This window comes from Neophocaena asiaeorientalis, unplaced genomic scaffold, assembly GCF_003031525.2.
Source record: "Neophocaena asiaeorientalis asiaeorientalis breed wild unplaced genomic scaffold, Neophocaena_asiaeorientalis_V1.1 scaffold104, whole genome shotgun sequence".
NCBI lineage: Eukaryota > Metazoa > Chordata > Mammalia > Artiodactyla > Phocoenidae > Neophocaena > Neophocaena asiaeorientalis.
In genome coordinates, this window is record NW_020175679.1 from 1,472,603 (window position 1) to 1,497,766 (window position 25,164).

The 25,164-nt window shown below is 52.1% G+C and overlaps 1 pseudogene; it reads left to right on the forward strand.

The window, feature by feature from the left end:
* The first annotated feature begins 1,332 nt into the window (after positions 1 to 1,332).
* LOC112390886 (eukaryotic translation initiation factor 4B pseudogene) lies at positions 1,333 to 3,142 on the forward strand (annotated as a pseudogene).
* Positions 3,143 to 25,164: the final 22,022 nt, after the last annotated feature.

The following is a 25,164-nucleotide window of genomic DNA, read 5'->3' on the forward strand; positions in this document are numbered from 1 at the left end:
TAATGTGAAAAAAATAAATTAAATGGTAGGATTAAGACCAAGTACGCTACCCATCAAACTAAAGGAGACTGATTAGCTCCCTGCGTTAGATGCACAGACCCAGGCCACCCCTCATGGCATCCTTTCTGTTCGCTAGGAACCAGTTACGGGTCACGCTCAAGGGAGAGGGTCACACCAGGGCTGGGACCTCAGCATCCCCAGGGGCATCTTAGAAGACCCCCAGCACCATCCCCTCGGCTCTGGTTCCTGTCTTCCCCAAATTTCTCCTAGTTGTCTCTGAGTGATACTCCCAGCCTATGACCACGTGTCTGTCCTAACCTCTCCTCCACGCCCTGCCCTCCCTGGAAGCATCCACTGGAAGGATTTGGGTGACGACTCCAGGTCTTTCTGCTCTGATGACGCATATATCTGTGTACACTTTTAAATAAGGCCACAGTTTCTTACATGATGAGCAGATGACCTTCATTCTTGTCCTCGGTTGGTCAGTTTAACAGACAAGGGAGGTCATGGCCTCCATCCCCCCGCTGCTCGGACAGGGTCCAGCAAGTGCCCATGTCTACAGATAAAACCTGCACTCTTAGCGGGGACAAGGGCTTGGTATTTTTTTTGTTTTTTTTTAACAAACCCTTGTGTCGAGGGCTGACTTTCAATAGATGGTAGCGAGGAAGCTGCTTTGCCATGTATGAAATCCCAACCCTGACAAGGTTCTTTTAAAACCCAAACTACTTTTGCATTAACAATGTTTTGAGTATTTAAAAACTCATTTTTCTCTTGAGCTAGGTACATCTATAGTAATTCATGTGATGTTTAGTAGGGAGGAGTCTGAGTTCTAACAAAGCACAAATCTGCCTAAGGAAAGGATGAGAGCTCAAAGGGAAAATCTGAGTCATGCATCTAGGCTTTAAAATATGTCACTTGATCTCACCTGCAACAAAACCATCCTGGGGTTGACATGATCCATAGTGTCAAAGAGAAAAATCCAGCCAGAAAGGGCTTCAGAAGAGAATCAACCCTCAGAGAGGCATTTCTGGGAGAGTTCTCAGGGAGCTGTTCTAGCTCTTTTGTTGTAAGGAAAACTGAGGAAGGTATTGATGCTATACGGAAACTGCAACCAAGGAGTTTCCTGCTCAGAGACCACATGCGAATGAAACTAGGAAATATTCTAGTGGGTAGACACGAATGCTGAGAATGCCAATCAATGGAGAGGGATGTTATTTGAACCAGGTGATGGGTGGACCAGTTACAAACCACTAAGCTCATCGCTGGCATAAATTAAAACCTGAGTTTCCAATAAAAATATTTGTGCCTTTGCATCCTCTCGCCCTCTCCCAAATGGCGGCCTCAGCAAAAAAGAAGAATAAGAAGGGGAAGACTGTCTCCCTGACAGACTTTCTGGCTGAGGATGGAGGGAATGGTGGAAGAAGCACCTATGTCCCAAAACAGACAGCTGATGAAACAGACGACCTAGAAGGACATGTTTCAACCACTGGCAGAGTAATGATGATGACGTGTATAGGGCACCTCCAGATGACCGTTCCATCCTGCCCACTGCTCCACGGGCTGCTTGGGAGCCCAAGCCATCGACTGGAGCCATCTTCCCAAATTACCACCCTACACTGCTTTTCTAGGGAACCTGCCCTATGATGTGACAGAAGACTCCATTAAGGAATTCTTTAGAGGATTAAACATCAGTGCAGTGTGTCTACTGGGTGAACCCAGCAATCCTGAGAGGTTGAAAAGTTTGGGTTATGCTGAATTTGAGGACCTGGATTCCTTGCTCAGCGCCCTGAGCCTCAGTGAAGAGCTTCTAGGTAACAGGAGAATTCAAGTAGACGTTGCTGACCATGCACAGGGTAAAGACAGGGATGATTGTTGTTTCAGCCGAGATAGAAATCAGGATTCTGAAAAAACAGATACAGATTGGAGGCCCATCGTGCTGCAGCTTTGATGGCTGCCCACCTAGAACAGGTGATGAAGGCTTAGAGACAAATATCGAGATCATTATTATTCAGACCGATAGCGCGACGGGTATCAGGACAGTTACCTTGATGGCCCACGCCGGGACACAGATCGATATGGAGCCAAGATTGCTATGATCACGGAGCAGCAGGGATTACAACAGAGGCTGCTATGCCAGGATGGGCAGTGGCAGAAGAGCATTTGGTAGTGAGTCATAGGGTGACATCTACAGAGGAGGTGAAGACTGCTGTAAAGACAGATATGACGGACAAGATGACCAGTCACGGAGCTCCAGAGATGCATACTCTTGGGATGACTGTAGCCATGATGATAGATGTCCCCCCAAAGACCCAAACTGAACCTAAAGCCTCGGAGTACTCCTAAGGAAGATGATTCCTCTGCTAGCATGTCCCAGTCCAGTGGAGCAGCCTCTCTCTTTGGAGGAGGAAAGCCTGTTGGCACAACTGCTAGAGAACAAGTAGAAGAGCCACTACAGAAGGAACAGGAGAAACTGCGACATCAGCTGGATGAGGCAAAGCTAGAACAACGGCCTCTGGAGAGATACCCAAGCTGGCAAAGTGAAGAAACTCAGGAATGGGAATGGTCGAGGACAGGGTGTGAGTCATCACAGACTGGGACCTCAGCCACATCTGGCAGAAAGGCACGAAGGAGAAAGAGTGAGAAGTCTCTAGAAAATGAAGCACCCAATAAAGAGGAAAACTGTCAGTCTCTAACTTCTAAGCCTCCCAAACCTGAACAGCCTCTAAAGGTGATGCCAGCCCCTCCACCAAAGGAGAATGCTTGGGTGAAGCAAAGTTCTAACCCTCCTGTTTGATCTCAGAGCTCAGACACAGAGCAGCAGTCCCCTACAAGTGGTGGAGGGAAAGTAGTTCCAGCTCAACCATCTGAGGAAGGACCAGTAAGGAAAGATGAAAATAGAGTAGATGGGGTGAGTGTCCCAAAAGACCAGAGTGGTAACTCCAGCCGTGGTCCAGGAAATGGAGGGAACAGAGACCACTGGAAGGGGTCAGAGAGGAAAGATGACAAAAAGGATCAAGATGCCAGATCTGCACCTGAGTCAAAGAAAACTGAAGAAGATCCAGCCTCTAAGTTCAGTTCTGCAAGGAAGTATGCTGCTCTCACCATTGATGGTGAAAATGAGGGAGAAGATTACACCAAATAGACCTCTGCATTCTGTGATTTCTCCTAGTCTCTCTCCCTGCTGGAACATTCGAGAGCAAATCAAACCTCTATCCAGACAAGAAAAAATAAAACTCACCATCTCTGGAAAAGAAAACTTTATAAAAAGCACATACTCTTCCCATTCTCAAAGAAGTGTCTTCACTTTGTTTCTTAGAGACCTCCAACCCCACGTAAACTGTCTAGTTGTAAAGTGTACTCGGCACCCAACCACACACTCCAGAGTTGCTGGGACACTCACGATGTTCTCTTCACAATTTCTCTACAGTCCTGGGATTGTTGATTATAATACTAACTGTATATTTACCTAAGAAGCTTTCTAAAAATCTAGTATGAACAAAATTCACAAGTCAAAACACGTATTGTCAAATTATGCATCCTGCTTTTGAATTCAGGAGTGATGGTCACTAGCTCTGGCAGATGAAAGATGGGGTCACCTTCTTCGACATGCCTTCCATGGAGAAATGGGGTCTATGTCCCCTCCCCTTGGACCTGGGCCAGCTCTGTGACTGCTGACTAGTAGACCACAGAGAAATGATGTGACTTTCCAAATCCAGGTCTTAAAAGAATGACAACTTCCTCTTCTGGTCTCTTGGAAAACTCACTCTTGGAGCCCAAGGTAACCGTGGAAGAAGTGTGACTCTCTTGCTGGAAACATCATCTAGACAGACCTTTAGACAAGCGGACGGGATGAGAGGCCCAGATGGGTCTGCCTTCCAGCCATCCCTTTCAAGATACCTGAGAAGTGAGAGAGAAATCCACGTGAAAAGTGGACCCTCCTGCTGCAGCCACCTAGCCTGGCATGGATCAGTGAAACCTACTCAGAAAACCCCTTCCTGCACTCCTGAACCTATAAATCTTGAGCAAATAAATGGTTTGTTTCAAAGTATGAAGTTTGGAGATAATTTATTTCACAGTAATATCTTTCAGGAACTGAATTTGGTCCAGGGAATGGGGACCCACCATACCAAAAACTTCAGACAAGTAGCTGGAAGGGCCTTGAGCTGATGGTGGATGAGGGTTTGAAGGTCAGAAAGATGATCGTCCTTTGGGGGCTAGAGAGAAGGCAGCCCGCACTACACAGCAGCAGAAAATCCAGCTGCAATGCATCCCATGGCAGCACAGAGAGGAGAAAATATACTTACTGAGCTGGTGGATTTGGTGACATATATTTCCTGGCAGAAAGCTGAAAGTACCAACGAATTTCCTAGACACATATGATAGGATACAGACAGAGAGATGAGGGTATAAAAATATAAATAAATAAATAAGAAATATTTAGTTTTCAGACAGAGTTAAAGGAAACATAAACTGGGACCTGCTGAGTCAAAAAATAAAGCTGCCTCTAGACTGGAGCCTCTTCAGTCTGCAAAAGACTCTCAGAATAAGAAATGACCTCAGGGAAAACATCAAACCAGGATGAGCACAGTTAAATCGTGGCCTTAGTACGAAGATCTCTGGGGGTAGTTGTTATGTCTAAGGTCTCAACAAAGGGTCTTACAACTACCCCCGGACACGTACATTAAGATCTCTAAGAATCTTAAGAAGCCTTTCAACTTGACTAGAAAGTTGCCAAGGATCTTATGACCCTGGCCCCGTAGCTCCTGACGTGCAGTCCTGGAAGGTCCTGTTCCAGAAAGAGATGTGGTATAAACAGAATATATTATAATCTGATACACAGGAATCCCACAAGGTTTTTAAAGAAAATATATCCTCTAAGACTGAAAGAGGCAGAGACAGGACAAATACAGGACTTTGACTTTCCCCCAATTTTCACACACAGGAAGCAGGCAGAGAAGTCTTCTGATCTAGAAACATCCTGCCATTTCTTATGGAAAAGGAAGGAGGTCTCAGAGGACAGAACCAAGTGCAGGAAGGTCCCAATCAAGTAGCTGGCAACATGTGCCTGGTTGGACAGCAGGGTTGCTGGGGACCAGTGACTTCACATGCTCCCTGCTGTCCCATTTTTTGAGCAGGCATGTCTACTTTCTCCTGTGTACATCTCACCATTTTACACTGGATGCAAGAGGGAAAGATAATTTGTCTTCTTAGCTCAGAGTTTTTAAGATCAAAAGGAACCCTTTGAATGGAATCCTGCCCAAGGATCCTTATCCATTGGTCTGATTTAGTTTAGGAAACCCTGGACTTTGAGCCTGAACCTGATGTTGTAATGAGATTAAACTTGCAGGGATCTTGGGAGGGAAGGTGGGTATATTTCACGTGTAGGAGAAATGTAAACAATTCCTGGCCAGAGAGAACACTGAGGCCATCTCAAGATGTTTATAAATGCGTTCACTCTCCCTGCTTTGGGGTGTGGGACCTCTGTCACCTCTCCTTAAATCTGGACAAGGCTTGTGACTGCTTCACGTGACAGAATGTGGCAGGTATGGCCCCGGTTTCCAGACGCAGACGTCAGAGGTAAGGGAGGCCTCCACTCTCTCTCTTTTGGAATACCCGCTGGGTCACCATGTCAGCAGTCCAGCTACCCTGCTGGTGGCCATTAGGTGAGGCCCTGAGACCGCGTGGAGTGGGGAAGGACATAGCTGCCCATCAGGCACCAGATGTGTGAGTGAAGGGACCGTCTCGGAAGTGGACCCCCAGCCAGCACCTCAAACACCAGGGACAAGCCATCCGGCTGAACCCTGCCTCAGCTTCTGGCCACGAAATCTGGGGCGAAACAAGGTGGTGGCCTTAAGCCACTGTTACACAGTGCTGTGGCCTTGGAAGTAGCCGAAATATCCTCCTTATAACTTGTTGGCTTCATGTCTCTAAGAAACTTTACAGAGAGTGAACACTCCCTGCCTTAGCCTCCAGACAAGCAGAATGGCTACCAAGTTACCAGGGCAACCAAGATCCGTGTGACTCATCTAAGATTAGACGGCAACAGCCTTGCACGAGGGCAGCGGCTGTATTGCTCACCCCCTCCTCTAAGCCCTGAATTTTCATGAAGCTTGGCATCTCCAGAGCCTACTTAGACTGTAACTTACCTTGTAAGTGAATGTCCTTTTCCCCGATTAGACTAGACTTGCAGTAGAAGGTGCGAGGAAGCCGATTTCCAGACTCAGAGCTGGCAGATCCTTTAAGAGCAATTATTTCTGAGCTGTCTCAGGTCATGATTGCTTTTCCTAACATTAGTTATACTAGAAATGATAAAATATTTACGTACGAGTGTTAGATCTTTATGTCCTTAGACTACAGACATTTAACATCTCTTGAAGCTTTTATTTACTCGGCCCATCAGCGTTCTGTAATTTGACCATCCAGTGATTAACCAAAACTGAAAAGTTTGTTTCTCACGAATTTTTGAAAGCCCCTCTACATTTTTATCAAAGTCTTATAACTAAGAGGAGCTATAAAAAGTATTATTTCAAAAGTTGAGAAAACGAATACTTGAACTTTATTATCGGAGCTCAGAGTCTTAAATGTGAACTATGCCATGAGCTACCCCACACCCTCAGTTTGCTCTGGAACCGACCAGAAGAGCAGAAAAATAGTTGTTGGTTTGTTTCTTTATGCAAAACCCGTCATCCCCAAATCAGCAAGTGCTCCATGGAATAGATCTGTGATGGGACCTGTAGGGTGTTATTATGAAAATACACACTTTCTCATAATACTGTTATGTCACTCCCAGGCCCAAAGGAGAGGTACGGAACCTAACATTAGATATTTGTAGGCTCTTCATGCTAGCGGAAAACTATGTGTAAGTTCTGCCCCTTTCCGAAGATTGGTCGTTGTCTTCAGTAAATTATCATTTAAAAATCAGTAAAGCATTCCATATGAAAGACAGATGGGGACTTCCCTGGTGGCGCAGTGGTTAAGAATCCGCCCGCCAATGCAGGGGACACGGGTTCGATCCCTGGTCCGGGAAGATCCCACATGCCGCGGAACAACTAAGCCCGTGAGCCACGACTACTGAGCCTGTGCTGTAGAGCCCGCAAGCCACAACTACCGAGCCCGCGTGCCACAGCTACCGAAGCCCACGCGCCTAGACCCCATTCTCCCTAACAAGAGAAGCCACAGCAATGAGAAGCCCGCGCACCGCAAGAAAGAGTAGCCCCCGCTCGCCGCAACTAGAGAGAGCCCGCGTGCAGCAACGACGAACCAACACAGCCAAAGAAAAACAAAAAAAAAGACAGATGTATGTGTTGAATAACAAACATTTTGGAATAAAGCAATATTATTTCCAATGTGGCTTATGCTATAAATATGGAGCCCCCAACAATAAAATTAGTTAGAAAATAATATTCAGATTTTTATTTCTTTGACTTTTATCTGCAAGACTTGAAAAATACGTTCAGCCTTAGGTCATCGGAACTGCCAAAGTTCTAAAATCCCAGTCGATTAGAGCTTTATTCTTAGTAAACAACAATTCTGAGAAATTGAAAGATATATTTTCTGTGCAGTTCATGTATTCATTTCATTGTACAACACAACCCAGGAGATTTGAGGCATTTAAAAGGAACTTTGCTGTTTTCTCTCCCTGGCAATAGATTCTCACAGTACAGACTCTGCCAGTTCCACTGCTGACAACCCCAGCTGGTGGGTGAGGTGCCTGCCGAGCCCCCCTTCCCGGCTTCTCAGGCTCCCTTCCGGACTCCACGGCCAAGCAGCCAGCCCCTCAAGTGGTGGCCTCAGTCCATCGGGAAGGCCGGTCTGAGGCAAGGATGGGAACCGCATCACGGGAGCATCGCTTCTCTCGTCAGCCCTGTGAGCCCCCAGACCCCCCGCCTCCTGCCCCATGGCTGCCTCCTGCACCCTCCACCCTCAAGGTCCCTGAAGGGGCCAAGGCTGATGCTGGGCTCCTGGTCAACCCACTGGGCACCCTAGTTCCTCTCTGGCGACCACAGCTCCCACATCGGTGGTTTAATCCCCCAGCTGGTGGTGGGCCCGTGATCCATCTGGGACCTCAGCAACCCCACCCTGAGCCTCCAGCATCTGTGATCAACACTGTGGCACGTTGAGGGATGGGCCAACCGGAAGACCTCTTCACCCTCCCAGAGGGGCATCGAGGCCAGGAAGGAGGGAGCAAAGACACAGTCAAAAACAACTACCGGCAATGCAGAGGAAGCACGGTGTGTGGTGTGGGTGGGAGAGGGAGGCTGAGCCAGGGGGTGGCCAGAGGGAAGTGTAGTGTGCGGGGGAAAGGTCTCAGATCTGGACGACCTGAAGGCAGGTGCCAGCCCAACTCACAGCAGACCGCAGGTGCCACACGCAGTCCCACGGGGATGGCACGTGGGCCAGCGAAGGAGAGGCTGATCCATCTGCGAAATGCCAGCTGAGGGTCCCAAGCTGGGAAGCAGCAGGATGTGAGCTACATTTTTCGGGGTCTCTCTGACAGTGGTCAGGCAGGAGGCAGACCAGGGTGGACGCAGGGAGGGCAGGGCTCAAGGCAAGAAGTGACCGAGCCCTGGAACTCCAGCAGGAGAGGGCCTGGAGGGCGGGCAGGTCCCCCTTGGAGCCCAGTTGGCAGACTTGCTGTTGGTTGATTGGGGGCAGGCGTGAGGGGAGGGGGGATCAACGGGAGACCTCCGGGATGTTTTACCAAGAGGAGGGGACTGGGTGGGAGGTGGAAGAGACACTGACCCCTAGCCAGGTCCCTCTGAGCTCTGGGCCTGTCGCTGGGCTGAAGTCACCATGGGCCCCCCTGCCCGAGCCACTCTCAACAGGACCAGAGGCTGCTGTGGGCCCATAGGTGACCCCGCTGCTTCCCTGGCCCCGTCCACTGCCCTCCCCACAGGGCTGCGGGCGTCCAGCGGGCTTTCTGGGCGGGAGACAGGGAGGGGCTGCTGTCAGGCCCTCATCCGGGACAGTGCAGGCATCCCCCCGCCCCGCATCGTAGCCCCTCCTGCAGCTCTGAGCAACTGCGTGGCCTGTGCCGACCTCCTGTTCCAGGTCTCAGGACTGAGGTTTCGAGAATGGTGGGAGAGGCGGAGCCCGCTTGGCTAGTGGTACCCGCAGACAGGCAGCCTCCCTGATGCTCATCTGACCGGGAACTCAGCGGCACAGGCTGGCCCCGAGGACAAACGCCTCTATTTCTGAAAGACAGCAACACGCGTCTCACCTGCAGGAGTGGGGCCTGACTTTCTGGAAAGCAGCACCACCCAACGGCGAGACCCACTCCCCGCTGACACTGGGAGGTTCCCAGCTAAGGGGACCAGCACATGCTCAGTCGCGTGGTCATATACGTTGTATCAGCAAAGCCCCGTGAAATGCAGAAACGCAGCCCCCAACCAGCCCATCCTGGGAGGCCCTGAAGAGGCTCCAGGTCATCCAGAGGAAGGTCCCTCTAAGGCAACCGACAAACAGAACCCACGGCCCAGCCCCACGATTCGGCCCCAACCTCGCAGTGGAGAACATTCCTCGCTGTGCAGTCACAACGTGCAAAGCTGTCCCAGGCGGCTGAGTCTGGGATGATTATTTCCAGACCCGTTTCTCCCCTCCTTGTTCTAAGCTTCTAGCATGACCAGTGAATGAGTTTAACCAATGACTCGGTCCGGGGGTTTCTTTCTTCAGCTCAAGAACCTGAGGCCACCAAGCCTGATCTTCAAACTATTTATCAGTCTCAGCAGAAAAGTGAAAACTGACATTTAGTTAGAAGGAAGCCCTCTGTCTACTCATAACACGCGCCCTAAGGGGTAAGGTCATTGTACCTGCAGCCTCCTGGGACACGCAAATCATTTCCCAGTCACATTTTCTAAAAGATAACAGTGGCATTACAATTGAATTCACTGGATAATGCTTAAAATTTTAAAACACTCCCTATTTAAATCAAGTCATTATTTTGCTGATTCTTCTGTGCTTTGCAATCATAAGTTTCAAAATGGCTGAGTAGCCATAGATCAAAATGTAAGGCTCTGGTATTATTTTTTTATACAGAATGAAGACGTCTGAATCTTTGCCGGTGCTCCCCTGGTGACCTTCTGCACGCTTTACTCTTTCTTCCAGGTGTGCTGTGATTCTACAGGTGAGTAGACCACAGCCATCGACATTTGACTAGACTTGACTTTTCCTACCAAGACATCCCTCTGGATGGAAGGTATGTGACTCAGTGAAAAAAAAATACTTGAACACTGGAAATTAAATCCCTTTTTGTATTCAGTGAGCTTACGTTTGAGGGAAATTAATGCTCTTTAAAAATATTGCAAGAGGGTTAGAAGAAAGCTCGGACTCACTGGCTGCACCACATGGCTTACACCCGCTCTTCACTCCATAAACTGTTTGGATACAGTCCTCAGAGACCAGGAACTGCACGCCTGGCACACACTGATTCCTTTTACGCAAAAAGGACCTCAAAAGCAGCAACTTCCTCTAAACCTGTAAATTACACCGTAAAACCCTCAAGCAGGCAGGGCCTCTCCAAGCCTGGTCTGCACTGAGGGTCCCCAGCTCCTCCGGGACCCAGGTGTCCCCAGCCACAGGCCGAGGGCAGAGACCTCAGCAGGAAGAGGCCACGCGAGGGTGAAAGGGGGGAGGGCGAGTCCGACGTAAAGGGCGCCCGGCGCACTGTTAACTCGCGGGCAGGCCCGACGGCGCCTCCTTTCTTCTCCCTGAGCCACCTGGAAGTGAAGGTCCAGGCACCTGTACCGTACCTTTGTTCTGAAGCATCGCAGGTCCGGGTCCGCGCAGATGTGGCCCAGGTGGGAACCCCGGACTTCGGCAGAGAGAGGGCAGACACCTGCGATTGGCCAACGTGCTGAACCTCCACTCCCCAGAGCCCGCAGCAGCATCTCCCTGACGAGGGCAGAGGAGGGAGAGATACCCCAGAAGAACACCACACCCCATCTTCACGGAGAGCATCCTTCGTCGTAAAGTCTTAGAAAGAAAGGACGCAGGCAAGGAGGAGTGTTCCAACTTTCAGGTCTTGTAGACGGTGATAAAAATCCAGAAGTGATAAAGAAACTCAAAAGTTCAGAGAGAAACTACTTTTACGACGTTCTTCTTCCTTAATAGCAGGCTCCTGAGGGCGGGCTGCAAGCTACAACAGCAGACAAGCACCAAACATCCTGATACATTATCAAGAAAATAAAACAGACTTTTCAGTTGTAGAAGTATATTTAAGGCCAGAGAAATATGTCAAAACTAAAATGATAAGGAAAACGTCAGGTTCAGAACAGCTGCTCCGTGTGAATGCATTTTGTTCAAATAATTCGGCTCTAAAGATGGAGAAGCCTGAACATGTATTTGCCAAGCTATAACAGTGGTAATCTCGAGGTATTGCGATTATTATTATACGTTATTATTAGTATTACTACTATCATTTGCTTCTCTGATGTACATTTGCCATTTATGTAACATTTGCAAAGGTGAAAAGGTCATTAAACACTTTTTGGACAAATAGCCTACTATCGCTTTCATGCTAGAAATTGATGCAACCTGCTCTTCTTATCATTGGCACTTTAGAAAGCGTAGGCTCTGGAATTCTTGATGAAAAAGTCCAAGAAGCCTGCCGTCCGTCCCGTCTGTAGGGGGGTGGGGCGCATCCCCCAGACCTCCGCTGCCACCGTTGCTTCCTCGGCAAGCCAGGTCCCGCGATGGACCCTCCGTTCAGCAGGGCAGAGTCAGCGCCGGCCCAACCGGAGGAGGCTCCCCAGAGACAGGCCCCGGCTCCCGGCACGGCCCCGCCTGTCCTCGGGGGTCCCCCGGGCAAGGCAGCTGCACCAGACACTTGTTAAAACGAGACTCAGCCCAAGGTCCTGCAGCAGGATGGAGCCTGAACTCAACTCTGAATGCGACGGGGCAAGCGGGGATTTGCAGGGACGGGACGGGCCCTGAGAGCAGCCGGCTGGGGTCTCGGCAGGGAGGGTCCTGACCGGATGCCGGGGCAGAGGGATCAGGCGCAGCCGCTCGGCAGGACGCTGTCACGGCCAGGCAGCGTCCCTGGTGCGTGGGAGCCACGCCGGCCCAGATTGCACGCACGCCTCCCGGCCCCGCCTGCCTTCCAAAGACGCTGTCCCTTCGGCCTGGGCACAGAAATCCACTTGCTATCGAGGAACGCACGGAGGCTGTTGGTTGTCACGACTGCGCTTCACGCTCTAGGCTCCTGCGCTCGCGTCCCGTCTGACCAGGGCCACCTGGACATTACTGTCCCGCGGGGTCACGTTCTCCCCAGAACCTGGGAGGAGGACGGGGCTGCGGGCGCATCTCAGGTGTCACCCACCTGGAGGGTCCCCCGGGCATGGGCGGGAAGCACGGTCAGAGGGCAAAGCGGGGCCCTGGTCTCTCTCTCCGTGTCCAAGGTCGCACACAGAATCCTGGCCTGAGCGCGAACGTCCCCACAAAGGAGCAGAACCCGGCCACAGTCACATGGGGCAAAGCGGCTGTCCTCACGCCTCTCACGCATTGAGTAATCTTATTCACAGGTGTATCCAATCAATCAGTCGGCATCTTGACTGCACGCCTGCCGCGTGCCAGACACCAAGCAGGGCCCTGGGCAGAGGGTCAGCGGGGGGACGCGGTCCTGCCCCGTGGCACCCGGTCTGCTGGGGTGAATGCCATGGAGTCCTTAGAACGGCTTTTGCGCCTCCTGGTTCTTCGGATGAGAATGAAGCCGCTACTACCTGGGGAAAGAGGCAGGATAAAGAGAAGCAGGGCATCTTCTGCTCCAACGCACGTGTGGCCGTGCGGCCAGGGTGGCTTCCCCCGCGTGCCAGCAGATGCGGGCGTAGTGTACAGACGCCCTCGCCTCAGCCCCAGGCCAAAGGAAACCTTTAACTCACGGTGTTCACTATGATGAAGCTCTCATTTCTGCCGCCCCTCTGCGTGGGCCACGGGGAAAGGCCGAGAGGAAGGGGAGGTGGGCAGATCTTACAAGGCCCTGGCAGCCGGCCTGGGACTGGACCCGAGGGCAGAGCAGCGGATGCTGCCCCCGGAGCCCCTGTGCCTCCGAGTGGAAGGAGATGGGCGTTCTGATGCCTGGATGGTCAGGCCACCTCCAAGCTGCTTGCTCAATTCCCACTGGCTCCAGAGAGAAAGTCTGGAAATGCAGTGGCTGGAAACTAGAGGCCACAGTAATTGCCCGGGGTCTGCTGAGATTCGCTAACTGCTTCCAGAAAGGGAAGGGGGTCCCTGAGCGGTGGCAGCGAGCCCCTCAAGAGGGCCCCGGCCGGGCACCCGCTCAGACGGAAGTAACGCGCATCTCATCACCTCGACCTCGGGATCCAGGTGTGTGGGAGCAATACCACGTGGCAGGTCCCTCAAGGCGGAAACTTCTCCAACTGCCTTTATTATTCCACTTTCTTAGGAAAAATGCTCTTTCTTTGGATACAACTTTGGGCTTTTCTTTAAAAAAAATCTTTTTAAAAATTATACGTGTAAATCTAAGCATATTTTCCAACTGATTCTCATTTGATTTCCAAGCCACCAGAAGTCCTTACCTACCTTGGAGCCTCGGCTAAAGCTGGATAAGGTAGCTCAGGTACACTGACTCACCAAACTCCCGTAAAATAAACACTCAAAAATGCTAGGAGACAAGTGGAGAGGCTCCGAAGGCTCTCTGAAGGGTTTATCTTCTCTTCACAAATTTCAAGGTTTCTTTCTCTTTTAAGATTTTTTTTTTGATGTGGCCCTTTATTTATTTTTTTTTTTTTCTGTACGCGGGCCTCTCCCTGTTGTGGCCTCTCCCGTTGCGGAGCACAGGCTCTGGACGCGCAGGCTCAGCGGCCATGGCTCACGGGCCCAGCTGCTCTGCGGCATGTGGGATCCTCCCGGACCGGGGCACGAACCCGTGTCCCCTGCATCGGCAGGCGGACTCTCAACCACTGCACCACCAGGGAAGCCCATGATGTGGACCATTTTTTTATTGAATTTGTTATAATATTGCTTCTGCTTTATGTTTTGGTTCTTTTTGGCCCCAAGGCATGTGCGATCTTAGGTCCCTGACCAGAGATCGAACCTACACTCCCTGCATTGGAAGGCGAAGTCTTAACCACTGGACCGCCAGGGAGGTCCCTTCAAGGTTTCTTAAAGTGATCACACACATACTCCTTGAGCCCTGTCAGGACACAAGAGCCACGGAAACGTGTGTGAATATTCACGCAGCATGAGTTGTAATAGTCAAAAACTGGAAACAAAACACATGCCCACCTAGTAGCGAATTTGTAGATGCAGTATAGCACATCCACAGATAGAGTCCAACCCTCAGTAGAAAGGAACAAACTCCTGATGCATGTTCCATGTGGATGAACCTAAAAAAAATGCTAAAAGAATTTATGCTGACACAGGAGAACGTATACTGAATTATTCCATTTACATAAAATTTCTAGAAAAGGAAAAGCTATACAGATAGGAAACTATGGAGGCAGTGGTGGTGAGAGTGGGGACTGGGACACTGTCACACTATTTGATGTGTCTGGACATTTGAAACGTTATCAGGCATTTGACAGATGGATGAGAGTGTGTGGGAAACGTCACGCTAGTTTCCTAGAAAATTAAGCAGTGAGAACAATTAGGCAAATATTAAAGGAAAAATGCAAAGTCACCCAACAAAAGGAAAATAATCACAGTTCATCGCTTGGCCCGGCAGCAAATAAAAACGATTTAACCAAAACTAGTGACAAAAGTATGTTGAAAAGACAGGGGAAGTCATGTTAGAAAAGATACAGGTTAGGACGTGAGAGGGTTAAACTGCAAGTACCAGGAGGAAGTCGATAGATATGGTCTAAAATGAGAAACCGATACATACACAGTAGGATAACAGTATTATTTATAAATATAGAGAACAATAGTTGAAGAAATAGGTAATAGAAAGAGAGGTGTTTCTGGGGAGAAAAACTAGAAGATGGTGAAGCTGGGATCTGGAACAGGATTGTGTTCCACATAGTATTGTTTGATTGTTAAACTACGTTTGTGTTATTTTTGAAACAAAACTCTTCTGAAAAGCAAGGGCATCAAACAAAATGTCATTACAATCTACTTTTGCCATCTTTTCAAAAGTAGTATATTTTAACTCCAAAAATGTCGAAAGAACAAAAATTAATTTAGTTCAAAGAAAGACTCACTCATATTTTTTTCTTATTTGTATCATTTTGCTGCAGATAAATGAAAATTTCCTCATGTTCTGGAATCAGAACCGTCAGCACCAAGGAAAGTGGCCAATCAGACGAAGGAAGACATTGTTGGGTAAGGCTTTCAGGACAGGCCCTCTTTGCCTTTCTCCCTCTTTTTCTACCTCTTGCCTGGAATGCAGAAGTGATGGCTGAAGCAGCAGCAGCCACAATAGGACTATGAGGCAAACTGAGGAGGGAAGCCTAACAATGTGGAGCAGGAGGGTAACAGGAGCCCTGATACCTGAGGCGGCTAGAGCTCCCATGACAGCCATGCACTGCTCACCTCCAGCCCCCTTGGACGTGGGAGAAAGTGTGTTTTGTTTCGTTTAAGCTACCAGTGTTTTTACTAGCCACGTAGCTCAGTTCCTTGTAGATATAGCTTTGCAGAATCCTCTTTCTATTCTCGCTTCATGGACATCTAACGATCCCTCTGAACGCTCCCAAAATTAATCTATTTCGTCAGCAAAGATTATATCCATGGGAGCCTGGCAAGGAGCTCAGAGCTGGAATTCACGACTTTCTATACAGTAACCTGTTCGTATTTCAGATCCCCCGCGTTAAAAAGCTTCTCTGGGGCTTCCCTGGTGGCGCAGTGGTTGGGAGTCCGCCTGCCGATGCAGGGGAGGCAGGTTCGTGCCCCGGTCCGGGAGGATCCCGCGTGCCGCGGAGCGGCTGGGCCCGTGAGCCGTGGCCGCTGGGCCTGCGCGTCCGGAGCCTGTGCTCCGCAGCGGGAGGGGCCACAGCGGTGAGAGGCCCGCGTATCGCAAAAAAAAAAAAAAAAAAGCTTCTCTGAATATATTGATCAGCAAACACCTTTTCAGCAATTCACACCCACCACCCTACTTCTGTCCTTAGGCCAAAGGTACCCAATCAAATTCCTCTTCCCGGACAGTTACTGAGCTAAACATCTCCGGTGGTTTCTGCCTCCACCAATGAGATGCGAGTGTTGGAGGGGATTTCCTGGGGGCGGGAGGAGTTCCCAGAAGGCGAAATCACACCTAAAGATCCTCCGGCCACAGCCCTGATCAGTCAGGCCACTCGCTCCTCTGCTAAGGCGAGAGCTCACTGGGGCCTGCACGAAGTTGGTGAGCACAACCGTGGGTTGAATGGTGGCCCCCAGAAAACACACCCACACCTTCATCCCCAGACCTGTGAAGGGAACCTTATTTGGAAAAAGAGGCTTTGTAGGTGTAAGTAACGCAAGGATTTTGAGATGAAGAGCTCATCCAGGATTACCTGGGTGGGCCCCAAATCCAACCACAGAGACCAGAGGAGAAGCCACGTGAAGACGGAGGCAGAGACTGAGAAGATGCGGCCATGAGCCCAGGGACACCTGGGGCCCCAGCAGCCGGGAGAGGCCGGTGGACCCTCCCCTGGAGCCTCCGGAGGGAGTACGGCCCTGGGGCACCTCGATCTTGGACTCCTGGCTTCCTTCTGTTTTCAGCCCCAGAGCCTAGGGTGTTTGTTGTGGCCACAGGACACTAGCGCTCCCTTCTCACGCCCACTGCCCTGTGGCATGTTCAGGACGCCCCAAGCTGCCAGGCCCTGGGTCCCCCCCGCCATGCTTCTCCATGCTGCCTCCTTGCTCCTGACCTGGGGGTTTCAGGTTTGCCAAGTCTGTGCCCCATAGACCTGGGTGGGATGGGCGGCCCCCAGCCAGGGACCCAGCCCCTCCAGGGGAGAAGGGGCAGACTCTCCACAGCCAGGGCTTCAGGGTGGGAAAACCCCACTTTGTGGAATTCCAGCAAAGTGCTCGCCTCCCTCCACACACACACCTGCCAGCTCCCGTGCCCTGGGCGCCCTCCTGAGCCGCGTCCCCTAAGTGACCACTTGATGTCCTCTCCCCAAACACAGATGCCTGCCAGGCTTGTTTCCGTGGTTCATTATTTTTCTCATGAAAAGTAATCAGTGTTAAACCCGTTCACCTTCCAGAGATGAAGGTCTGGCGGGGAGCACATTAACTCTGCCTGACCCTGCACCCGCGCTGCACAGAGATCTTTGAAAAGGTCGCGTGCCCGTAACTGGGAAGAGGTCCTGAGGGAGGAAAGTGGCATTCGGATATTTTCCTGAAACGCACGCACAGAATTTGGGGAAGGAGAGAATACTCCCTTTACATGGTGCTTTTCTATTTGGACGGTTACACTGGCCACCACCCGTGTCGTGGATGGAGTCCTCTAAGCCACGGCCACAGCCGGGCGCAGCGTGGCCTGGGCCGCTGTCACCGCAACGCAGAGTCCCCGCGACAGAGACCACAGGGCTCGCAAAGACCAAAATGTTTCCTCTCCAGCTCTTCACGGGACAGCTTGCTGCGTCTGCCTGACACAAGGACAACGGGCATCTGCGGGAAGGGCCGTCTGCTGACACGTGTGTCATGTCACATCTTATCACAGTCGCCGAAACGAAATGAAAGCAAAGACCCAAAGTCCTCGTCTCTGGTTACCTCTGGGCGGTGTGATGGTGAGCCATCTTTGTTTCTCTAATCCTTTCTATGTGTCCCAAATGTTCTACGATGAGCGTTACAACTTATCCCAATAAATGGTTTTATAAAAGTTGTCATCGAGTAGCCCCAGCCCACACTGCTGTGTTTTCCCCAGAAGACAGGACGTTACGTGGGGTTAGGGCTCAGCCAGGGGCAAGCGGAGGGTGAAAGATAAGAAGGACCCTCCCGGAGAGGAAGAGACGACGGCCCGGAGCACCAGGGGCGCCGGGTGGACTCAGGGCGGGCAAGGGGCAGAGTCGGCCGGGACAGTCAGGGAAGCTGGCGGTGGGGGAGGGATCCCGCGTTCCATATTCCCAGGAGGGAGTGAACCCTAGGATCCCAAGGGCAGGGCGAGCACAGCTGAGGCCTCGCTCCGCAGGAAGTCCCAGCCCCCTCCTGGCCCTTCGCCACCCCCCCAACCGGACTGAACAGAGGGGTAGCGGACACTGCAGGTCCTTCTAAGGGCGGGTCTGGGCATCGGGAGGACAGAACAGAGGTGTGTACAGGGGTCACTCCCATGACACGGGGGTCACTCCAGGACACGCCGACACGGAAGCAGACCCGTGGGTGAGGACGTGGCCATAACTGCCGATCACCGACCTCCAGAGCTTCGGGAAGGGTTCGCCGTTTGGGTGCGGTTTCCCTTATCTGCTTCTCTGTAACCAAACACCCCGAATTTGGTGCCCCTTGGCCGGCATGGGGCCGGCGGGGGTCCAGACCTGTTACACCGTGCTGGCCTCCTGGAGGCCAGGCCCCTTCGGGCCAGTCTGGGAGGTCCCAGCAGGGCCGTTCTCCGAATTCTCTGGAAATATGTACAAAGGGGGAGGCAGCGGGAGCCGCGTCCAAAGAGCAGGTCTGAGAGGCTTCGTGCACTGGTCACCATGTCCTGGCACAGGTGTGATGCAAACGTCCCGCCGCTTGCGCGAAGGAGGACTCGCTGTACACAGACAGACGCAGCCCTGCAACACCCACCTGGCTCCCAACCGTTCTGGCAGAGGCCTCGTCTGCAGAGGGACAACAAGACGTCCCCCAGCCATGGAGTTTTCTCTGAGGCGGGAGCAGCACAGCCCTATTTCCCACAGATTGTTTTTTCTTGATTAAAAACTGATTTTCTGCCGTGCTCTCAGAATTGCTTTTTATTGCCTTTGGAGGAACAGAAGGGAGAGGAATAAAAAATCAACTGTAAATAATCTTCCTCGGGAAGGAGACTTGAAGAGAACAAAACCTAATTTGTCTGATTTTCTTCTTTGTAAAATGAGCGCATACTTAATGAAAACGGTTTATGCTGTGTGTATATCATCTTTACGTTCTGAGGGAAATGCGGAGAAATCGCGGTTTTCAAACACGCCCGGGATCAACGCAGCGGCAAAGTAAGCCCAGCACGGCTTCCGTGGAAAACCCTCTGCACGCCAGGTGGCTTTTTTTGTCCCCCGATACCCCAAAATTCAGGTAACATACACTGTATCCTACGTGTTCAAGCCAAAACTGGATAATCTGTGGCATAGTTGAAATAGGTTACAGCAAGCGCCCTTTTGAAATCACATATCTCCTGTTTACTATAAATCCCTTTACTTGAAGGAAACTAACAATTTAATAACATGTCTCCAGGCCCTGCTCTGATGGGTCGACTGAAATATAAGATTTTAAAAAATGAGAAACAGCAGATAGGAGAGATGACCTCTAGGACCTGGGAGACCCCATGAGCAGGGCCGTGGGTGAGGACCTGGCGGGCTGCCCTGAGCCAGCGGATCACCCCTGAGCCAGGGGAGGGGCCCGTTCCCCTCCCCAGAGGAGGCTCCAGATGGGGCAGAGCTTGTTCTCTGTGGACAGTGGAGGTGGCTCCTGTGGGGAAGCAGAGAGGTAGGGGCTTCCCCCAGCCCTGGCAGCCGATCTGGGGTCAGGGAGCCCCATGATGGACCCTGCCCACAGCTGCCATCCAGCCTGGCTTCGGGCTGGGCCCCCCGCCATCGCTTTGAGCACATGGCTTTACGTACATCTCAGCCGAGGAATCCCCATCTGATGGAGCCCTGGTACCCACTGACGGGACGCAGAGGTTGAGGGTGTAGACCAGAGGGCAGGGCCCTCCTACCCAGGGCCGCGCCGACCACCTGGCTCTGCTCACAGCTCCACGCTCTTGCCTCCCGATCTCCCGCCCCCAGACGGCTCTCAGGGACCCAAGGGACAGGCGTGCCGGGGGTGCCCCACAAGGCATGCACAGGGCACGGCCCGGAGATGGGCCCCCGTGTGGCTCTTAGGTCATCGCCCCTGCCAGCCTGGCCTGAGGGGATTTATGTCCCCCCACAGGGACCCAGAGGTGCCATGGGGCAAGGCCACGCAGACAGGGAAGGGACACAGGACCCTTCTCCCACAAAGGACGCTGAGGCTCTGAGAGTTGCAAGGGCTGAGACCGGCTTTGGAAGAGGCTGGGGGAGAGGGGCTGCCGGTGCCCGACTTGGCGAGACCCGGGTGCTGCAAGAGGCTTCAGCATTCCCCCCACCACCCACGTCTGGGAGGAGGACAGTCGCGGGTCCTGAGGCTGCCAACTGTCATCAGTGCCACCGTGCACACTGACTCCCTGACCTGCTTCAGCTCAGGCTCGGGGCTGAGGACGAGTAGACTGACCGCGGACAGGTGGGCTGTTTCCACTGCCCCTCGCGCAACCCCTGCAGAGACGCCGGCCCAGCATTCATCACACACCCTACGCATCAGGACACGGCCGTCCCCTTGGCCTTTGGATCCCCAGCAGCACCAGCCTCTGGCCTGCGTGTCCTCCAGGTGCTGGCTGAACAGAGGCCTGCTTGGGAGGCAGCAGCTCTCCCCTCGCCAGTTAAGAGGCTCACTTACGAGAGTGACAGTTTGTGGCTTGTTCTTCCCAAGCTCTATGTGCAAGAAAATCGTGGACATTTTGGCTGCTCAATGGGAGAAGCGACCAGCTGAGCATCCTGGTTCTCCGCCGACCCCCAGGTCCAAGCCGGCATTATGCCGGATGAAAGCAACCATTGCCTGAATTTTCTCCTTTCCGCTGTTCTGACTTATCACCATCTTTGTATCTCAAAGCAGTGAGAATGATCTTTTCTATAAAACGCAAACATCACTATTTGTAAACTCTTCGGCGTCTCCCCGTAGCTCCTGCAGGAAAATCCAGCTCCTCTCCAGGTCCCCAAGTCTCTCTCTCCTCCCTCCCCCCTGCCCTCTCACCCACCTCCCCGCACCACCATTCCTTGAACTTCCGGGAAACCCAGGCAGCTCCTTCCCTTTTAATCACTCTCTGACTCAATCTTGTCCTTCAGGTTTCAGCTCAAATATAACCTCCTCCAGGAAGTCCTCCGGGGCTTCCCTGGTAGCACAGTGGTCGAGAGTCCGCCTGCCGACGCAGGGAACATGGGTTCGTGCCCCAGTCCGGGAAGATCCCACATGCCGCGGAGCGGCTCGGCCCGTGAGCCATGGCCGCTGAGCCTGCGCGTCCGGAGCCTGTGCTCCGCAGAGGGAGAGGCCACAACAATGAGAGGCCCGCGTACCGCAAAAAAAAAAAAAGACCAAGAAGTTCTCCGACCTCCTGTCTCAGATGCCCCGCCTCCACTGCTCTCCACCCCTGCTTGTCTCCCTGGAACCTCCAGCCTGGACCCTGGACCGATGCTGTCACCTCCCTCCAGGACATAAGCTCCACGTGGACAGACCTTCCTGGCTTGGCAAACTCACTAGTTTACACATAAAACAGAAGCAGAAGAGAAAGATGCTGCTGACCTCATGCACCTTATTTTTCACGCTACGCATAAACGAGCGCGTACCTATGCGTAGATTCCACACATGCATATATGCTTATACCTGTGCGTGTATGTACGCATAGGGCTCGTATGTGAGCACCAAACAAATACAAATCCTAATAAGAGCCTGACTTGCCTGCACTGTGGCTTTTTAATCTTCTTCAACCCCCCATCATAGGGAGAACAGTTCTAATTACCACCCGTTTTCTTTGTAATGTATCATCTCTGTTGCTGGCCTTGGCCTTGAACCAGGCCCCGGTCCCGCTCAGACAATGACATGGACTGACTTCCAACGTCCAAGCGTGTCTTTCAGAAGCACCGTGGCCCGGGATCCTTGAGGGACGGTTGTCACATCTTTTGCTGATGAGCAAAGAGTCAAAACTCTGTGCTGCTCAGTGCAGAGGTGGGTTTCTCCACATCCAAGGATGCAGTTTTATGCAAATCAGGATTTCAACCACCCACAGGGACACAGATAAGTCACCTGGGAAGCGGACGCGTCTCCCAGGCTAGCAAGGCAAGACGATGGGTTCCTTACCCTGTCTCCGGTGTCCCTCACTGTAGGGCCATGGATACTTGGGGGCCTCACTGTTTGCTTGTGCACTGCACCCCCAGTTCCCATCTCCTGATTGAATAGAATGGAAGGGGAACAGAATATGGCCTAAGGCACAGGCTTTCACACCAGACCCACTGTGTTCTAATCCTCTTCTGTCTGTGAGAGACCGGTAGGTTACTTCCCTTCCCTACATCTATTACCTCTTATGCAAACTGTGTAAATATCCTGAAAGTGTGGTTTCTGGGACTGGATGAGATAAGATGTTATCTTACCCTGGGTCCCTCTCCTCCAAAAGAGCAGAGCCTGAGGCAAGGGTCTGCGTGCACATGGGCAGGTGAGTGAAGAGACAGGCCGGGGGTACGGTGAGCGGTGAGTGACAGCTGTCGCCAGTGTCAGAGTCGGGAACACAGCGTCTGGAAAGTACTTCCAACAACTAGATGACCCAATTCGCCGACTGGTTTCCACCTTTAGCGTTTCGGCTCATTTACCATTCGGGAGAAAAGAGGCGTGGCAAGGGGAAGCCAGGCGGGTAGAGAGTGGCCGAGAAGGAGGGACAGAGAACCAAGGGGCTTTGGGGACTGCCAAGTCTGCCTCTGCGGGTTCCAACTCATCAGAAGATCGCGTCTGTGGACAAACGTTCGTCTGCCTGGTGGATGCTGGGTTCCCCCCCTGCCTCTCCGCTCCAACCCCACAGCCTCCCAGCAGGTAACTCAGATCAAGCAAGCCGGTGCTTGCATCTTCTCCTTCAATGGCGAGAAGCGTGTGTCTGTCCCACGCCTGGCTCACCCCCAATTGCTCCCAGCCGCCCCAGCCGTGTGGCTCGTCAGGTTACTGAGTCTAACTCCACGGCTGGTGCAGGTGGGTACTATCCTTCTTCTTATACAAAATTACTCACTACCTACTTAATCTACCCTGCTCTCTCTACCGACCTATGGAGCCAGTGATCAGAAGGCAATCAACTAAACCAAGAAAGAAAATCGGGTCTAAGAGCTCAATTTCACTCTTACTATTTACGTGTCATTGAAACGAGTTTAACCTCTTCTCCGCTGACCTGAGTTAGTGGTGCCCCAGAGACCATCAGAAGCTCTGCTCCGTGGGAGGTTGGAAGGTTTAGTTGGTTAAGGGGATCCAGTAACCCAGCAAGACTGTACACTCAGAAAGAAAGTTCAAGAACACGGTCACGAGAGACAGAATTTAGGATTTTCTTGGCCGCGAGCATCAGGGAGCCTAGCCGCAGGCTGGCTTCACCCACAGTGGACTCGTCACCCACAGTGGGGGCTCGTGGGCAGCACGGGACCCACTCTGACCCCCTATGGGCCCTCCTCCATCCTCGGGCCGCAGTGACCACGTCCAGCCGACGTGACCACATCCAGCAGAAAAAGAGGTCCTCTCTTCCTGTCTCTTTTTATCACCAAGAAATCTTATCCAGACCCCGGAGCAGACTTTCCTTCACCTCTCGGTGGCCAGCACTTGTCACACGCTCGGGCTGGTGGCTGACAGCTTCTGAAGCGGCTTCCAGTGGCCCTGGCCCCTGGCTTCAGGTCCTCCCTGTGGGTGTGGGCTGGGCTGGTTACTACGTTCATCACATCTGAGGCCAGGCTGCACACATCTTAGGAACAATCTGTCAGGGTGATAAATCGCTAAGCCGATGCTTGGCCAGTCACTGGGGCAGGGGATCAGGATTGATCCTTGGAGCTTGAGGTCACAGTCACCCTGGGGGAAGGGTGGGCACCTGCCCCAGGCAGGGTTTCCCACGAGGGAAGAGATTAGGCAACTGGGAGCTGCACACTGCCTGAGGGGAGCGACTGTGAATGCCCAAATTAATTCACTCCTTCATCCAGGTCCATCCGCTGAGAGCTCACTTCTCCTCCGGAAATAAGCTACATCTGAAGTGAGTAATAACAGTGCCCTGTGGAATGTGGTGGGCCTGGGCCCTGACGGATGATGGTGGGCATTGCTTCCCAGCAAGCAGAAGGGTTATGTGTCTCACGCCTGGCATTGGGCTGAGCTGTGACTTGATGCACTGCTCGCGATGATGTGATGTGATGAGGGCCTCTTCCACCATACACTACGATTCCTGCTATTGGCTGGACCTTCCTGAAGTCTCAGCAATGTGGCAATGGATTAAACCATGGAAAAGTGGTCGAGCGAATTTGGTTCCTTTTCTCTGTCAACTTGCTGGCACACACTACTGAAGAATACTTTTGCAATGAGGTGCTTATGAAAAACATTTCTGAGGACCATAAAATCGATTGAGTGTAGAAGAGAAAGCTCTCGTTCCAGGAAACTTTGCTAGAAATTCAGAGTAAAGGGATGCAAGGAATAAGCAAAAGAAGGAGATGGAAGGCAAACCCACAAAGGACTCTTCAGCCCAGCGTCCAGGATCACCAGCCCCAGCCCGGGCTGAGGGGGCGGGGAGCGGGGGGCTGCTCGGCTACACACATGTGTGTCGGGAAGTTCCGACAACACATACCACCCAGCCTTCCTCTTCAACCAAATGGCTGTGTCAGGTGAAACACGAAACGGGTGACAAAAATGAGTGGGGTCTCCAACGTTCAGAAAAGTTAAGTCAAGAGGAAGATTCACCCCTCACGTCCCTCTCCCTAGAGCTTCCAGGCTGGCAGCCACCTTGACTGTGACCATCCGGACGTGCTCGGGGTTTCCTTGCTGGAAATGTGCTGGTCATTGCAGACCTCCCGGGAGGGTTATCTGGGAAGCACGGGCCTGGCAGACCAAGACAGGATGACCCTGGGGTCCAGGAGGAAGGGCTTGGCTGGGGCAGCCAGCTCTGACCTGCTCTGACACCCACCCCAGGGACCCAGCAGCCCCTCCTGATGGGTTTCCGGTTAGGGGATTTGGGGCTCTAACAGAAAAAGGGTTTTAATATCCATGTCTCTCACAATCCTTCCCCTTCGTGCCACTTCAGGCGGGATAAGAGCCCCAGACCACCTACATCGTCTGCTCCCATTTCTACCCCAGCAAGTTGTCTGATTGATAGAGTCCCCGACACAAACCGCAGTACTTCTCACACCCTCGCCAGGATGTCCGGGTATTGTGTCGCTTTAACGAAAATCACACGTTTTTTGCAGAGGGGTGGCGAGGACAAAGGTCGACCGGCCTCTCTCAGATGGTGGCAAAATTCATTCTGAGAAAGAGGAACATGTT